The sequence below is a fragment of the Schistocerca americana genome, chromosome 1 (genome assembly GCF_021461395.2).
Source record: "Schistocerca americana isolate TAMUIC-IGC-003095 chromosome 1, iqSchAmer2.1, whole genome shotgun sequence".
NCBI classification, from domain to species: Eukaryota; Metazoa; Arthropoda; class Insecta; order Orthoptera; family Acrididae; genus Schistocerca; species Schistocerca americana.
In genome coordinates, this window is record NC_060119.1 from 896306194 (window position 1) to 896311589 (window position 5396).

General features: G+C 39.2%; 1 pseudogene; it reads right to left on the bottom strand.

The window, feature by feature from the left end:
* Nucleotides 1-4873: 4873 nt before the first annotated feature.
* Nucleotides 4874-4991, bottom strand: LOC124556471 (annotated as a pseudogene).
* Between the last annotated feature and the right edge of the window lie 405 nt (nucleotides 4992-5396).

Consider the following 5396-nt stretch of genomic DNA (forward strand, 5'->3'; position numbering starts at 1 on the left):
ATACGACGTATTCGATGGGTTTCCTCTTATTTCCAACTACGTCACAGATGAAAAAATATCAAGCTGGAACGCTAAAAATGTTGCTACTGGAGACCATTGGGTGGAGTTACACATCTGAACTGTACGATGTCTCGCATTATTACTGAATACGTTTTACATTTGCTTGAAAATAACACATCTGTCGAAAGAATTTTTTTCTTTAATGAATAAGATACGGACAAGCGAAAAAATACACTTCAGCGTCGCTGTTTTGAAAACTATTTTTATTACCAAGACTAACATCAACAAACCATGTGATAAGCTCCATTCCTACTTTAAAACTAGACCCGACATCTTGAAATTGATTTCCTCCGTCGACAAATATAAAACAAATGCGTCTGCAACTGCAATCTAATATTGACTGACTCTCCGTAACGTCTCAGCCGCAGTTGATGAAAAGCACCAACGAAATCGTGTTTAGCAGATGGAAAGCGGAAAGTACGACAAGAAAATGAACTCAAATGTGGCAACAGGACAGTGAAACAGAACTTATTGTTGATGCACTGGTATATTCAAGTTCCAAAAGCAATTATGAAATATCTTATGATACAACGGCGGCGTTTCTGGCACGTGGTATGCCCTTTCCTAGCTCAACTATGATATTTTCTGAAGAGTTGTCACAATTAAAGTGCACTAAGAAAGTTCAACCCTTACGTAAAGAAAAGGTTTCAAAAATCTGACGAGCACTACCTGAGGTTCCGCTCTATTTTATTACAAAAAAAAAAAAAAACTACTGACGGGCAGAACAGATACTTTTTGTGTATCTGAGAGGAACACCGAATGGACAACCCATGATTTTGTTAAATTGCTTTCTTGAGAAAACAGACAGTGCCACTGTATTTCGAGGCTTGTGTTGTAGCCTGATAGAGTAAAATATGATCGAATGTGGCTAATGCTTAGAGCATCATCCACGTTACTTACGTTTCTCGATCTCAAATCTATATTTCGTAACTTAAAAAACATAACCAGCATCGTGCACAACATTAATCAAGTCAACGATTAAGAGAGGAATACTCTTAAGTGAATGGATTTCTGTCTTGCACTACGTAAATCCTGGACAAAGCTCTCGGCAGAATACCAAAGTACAAACTAAATACAAGACTTCAGTAACTTCCTCCTCTACCTTCACTAGATGAGATAGGTCTACTTAGTGGCGGATTTAAAAATTTTGCGCCCTAGGCACACCATATTATATGCGCCCCCCGCAGAAAAACATGTTTTAAATAATCTTACCCGACCACTTCACAATTGCCGTTTTGGGTGGGAGCGCTGTGAGCTGTTTCCGTACTCTGCAATTCGTTGTTCTGAAGGACGCATCAGCGCTCTAGTCGCGCTCAATCAAAATGTAATATATTTCCTGAACTGTTCTTGGTGTACGGCAGCGGATAAAACAAACTTAAAACTGCATTGTGTTAACGCATTCTTCTGTCGAAAGACTACAGAAACGAACGCAAGGAAAATAACTTTTCTTTTATGGCCCAAAAATTCAGCAGAGCGTGTAGGAGACAACGGATTTTTGTTACATATTCACTTTTAATATGTTCTTTTACTACACGAAACCGTTGAAAATGAAAATAAAAAAGTTCTGTTACGATCTAAAAATTGAAGCGAACGTGTCATACATTAGAAATTAACACGTACTTTTACAGAGTTGCGTTCAAAATTAAAAGTAAATTGTCGTTTTACGATCAAATAACTTGAATGTGTGGCAGATAAAAAAAACACGTTCGGTATTAATACGTGAATCTATAGGAAAGCGTAAGAAAGGAAAATGAGATAGCGATTTCGATGCACGAACTAATAACCAAGTACAACGAAGAAACATAGAACTGGATATGCTAATACATGATTTTACAGACTAGTGCGGAAAAATCTAATTTGTTTTATAATGTAATAGTTAACGTGTAAAGCCTTAGGGTCTATGTTAGCTGCATAATAAGTGTACACAATACCTTTAGTTCATGTCAGGGCTGAACAGTTTTGTACTGCAGCTACTTCTCTCACCATAGCTCTATCTAACGGTATTAGCAAAGCTTTTACTTAATATCGACGAACTATGTTATTTATTAACACTTTTTCATCTGAGCATACTCTCCGATAACGTATATTTCCGCGATGACTATACATTTCAGCAGACGCCAAGAATACGCATCAGTTGTAATAAACTACAGTATCAGTATGACTTGACTGTACAACACCGAGCAACCTGGGTCAGTCGGGTATTGTTTAGTATTGTCGGGCGCCTTCGGTCACGTCTGCACGTAAACAAAGTTTAGTTCCGCGTTCTGCCGTCAGCAATTGTAAAATTAAATCCAATGAATTTGCTCTAAGTAATAATAAAAATCACTTTATAATCTTCAATTTTAAAAGTAATATGAATAAATAACAAAATCACCAGTCAGCAAAGTTTGCGTCTGGCTTTGACGGCAGAAAACTCGTTAATCATATCTTCATAGTTCAGACAGTTATCAGTTAGGAGGTCGGCTTCGATGTGAAGAATGGATAAGGCGTTCAATCTCTCCTTAGACAACGTAGAACGTAGGTACTATTTTAGACTTTTAAGAGCCGAAAACGAACGTTTTGCTGAAGAATTTGTAAGTGCCATAAATAGGAATACTCTACGAGCAATGTCAACATTCGGAAAAAACGGACTTTAACCTCTCTTTTCGTAAAAATTTACTCATTTCCACCGGTATATCAATAATCTCAGAAGACTTCAAAAGTTCCGCGAAATGTAGACATTCACTATGGAAGGAAGGCTCTAAATCTGTGTCATATGACGCTTGGAGTTTCACTGCACGTCAGCAATATCGTCAGTTGAACTGTTCTTAAGGTTACTGAAAACTGTGAAGGAGTCCAACAGTGTTCTATAGCTTTCCTTCCTCCTCACTAATTCTGCATACAAGTTCTCGAGTACTTGCAGAAATGTATAGACTAAATTTTTCCCTTTCAGTCAGAAAAACTTCGTCAGAGTTCGCTATTTCGTCATCATGAAGTTTGCGCTTCCGTGCGCTTTTACAGGTTCATTCATAGTCTATATCAATGACAATCTCCATGGATTTATTTTCATATACAGTCGAACTGACATGGACAGATGCAATATATCCTACAAGTGATTCATATGAATCATGCACGATTTTAGTATCAATATTTACACTTTTCAATTTCAGAAAAAAATGGTTCAAATGGCACTAGGCACTATGGGACTTAACTACTTAAACCTAACTAACCTAAGGACATCACACACATCCAGGCCCGAGGCAGGATTCGATCCTGCGACCGTAGCGGTCACGCTGCTCCAGACTGTAGCGCCTAGAACAGCTCGGCCACCCCGGCCGGCTTCAATTTCAGATTTCCACTATTAAATCTGTAGAGTATGTCCTCGAACTGTCATCATGAATACTGTTTCTCGTCTGTTGAGTTGCTTGAATAAAGCTGAAGGCTCATTTCGCACAAGTGGTTTTTCAAATGTGTTTTGGCAATGATTTTATCTTGGAGCTCTTCCATTTGGTCCATGCTTGCATAGAAAAACAGTAATATCAGAAAATTGAGTCCGCCTTGATGCAAAACACCTTGTTTTTCGTTTATTTCTTTATTCTTCCAAACTGGTTTTGGCGACAAATATCACCATCATCAGTGGTTTTTTTTAATCTGCATGTTTTAGATTTAAAAACCTCCCCTGATGATGGTGATATTTGTCACCGAAACTAGTTTGAGAGAATAAAGAAAAAAAAAACGAATAACAAGGCGTTTTGCATCAAGGTGGGCTCAATTTTCTGATATTACTGTATTTTTTGGCAATATGTGTGAGGACACTGATAACGCCCTCCCATTTTTCATACGTACTTACACATGTTTCCTCTCTTGCTGACCAACGTGCTTTTGATAAACTTTTTTACCATTTTGCTTCCTGGCTTCATGAGAGAAATAAGTGTATCCCAGCGCTGTGTAGACGCAAAGAAAAATATTATAAAAGGTTTTGCACTACACTGGAAAATGAACATGCTTCCTGACAACAGCTTGCACCACTAGTGCCGACTAAATTCAAAGAATGTGCAGCACAAGGCACATAATTCGCTTTTGGATTTCGTTCTTTAATGCGTGCCTACAAACCATTGTAGATTCCTGACATATTGCTTGTGTTGTCATATGACTGGCTTCTACGGTCAATAATACCAATGGAATTTGTAGACAGGACTTTTAGTACGGCCTCAGTTAAGTGTTCGGACTTGTGTCCTGGGTTTGATAAAAACAAGTTCACCATTCTCGATCACATATCTTAATATGAAAGATGAGTGATCAGTATGTGAAATGTCCACAGTAGAATCTACTATTATAGAGATATATTTGGCCTGTTTTATTTCACTTATGACATTCGTTCAGAAAGGAGCTCTATTATTTCATCAAAGACTGTTGAAGAAAGATAACTTGTATATCCTCGCCCTAGATCTCCATTCAATGTTCTCTGTGCGAAAAGGATCACACTCGGCTATAAGTTCAAGAGACATCATAAATTGACCATTATGTAAAGAATGGAATCTTTCAACGTGTCTATGTAGGGGAAAGCCACGACTTGTTGGCCTCTTCACTACTGCAAGCATCCTTTTCAACACACTAACTAACTAACTCCTCCCGAACAGGCCATGAAGGCCCAACGGTACCGACCGGCCGCCGTGTCATCCTCAGCCCCCAGGCGTCACTGGATGCAGATATGGAGGGGCATGTGGTCAGAACACCGCTCTCCCGGCTGTATGTCAGTGTCCGAGACTAGAACCACTAATTCTCAATCAAGTAGCTCCTCGGTTTGCCTCACAAGAGCTGAGTGCACCCAACTTGCCAACAGCGCTCGGCAGACCAAGTGGTCACCCATCCAAGAGCTAGCCCAGCCCGACAATGCTTAACTTCGGTGATCTGACGGGAAGCGGTATTACCACTGCGGCAAGGCCGTTGGCTTTTCTACTATACAGGGTGGTCCACTGATCGTGACCGGGCGAAATATCTCACGAAATAAGCGTCAAACGAAAAAACTACAAACAACGAAACTTGTCTAGCTTGATGGGGGAAACCAGATGGCGCTATGGTTGGCCCGCTAAATGGCGCTGCCATAGGTCAAACGGATATCAACTGCGTTTTCTTAAATAGGAACCCCCATTTTTATTACATATACGTGTAGTACGTAAAAAAAATATGAATGTTTTAGTTGGACCACTTTTTTCGCTTTGTGATAGATGGCGCTGTAATAGCCACAAACATATGGCTCACAATTTTAGACGAACGGTTGGTAACAGATAGGTTTTTTAAATTAAAATACAGAACGTAGGTACGTTTGAACATTTTATTTCGGTTGTTCTAATGTG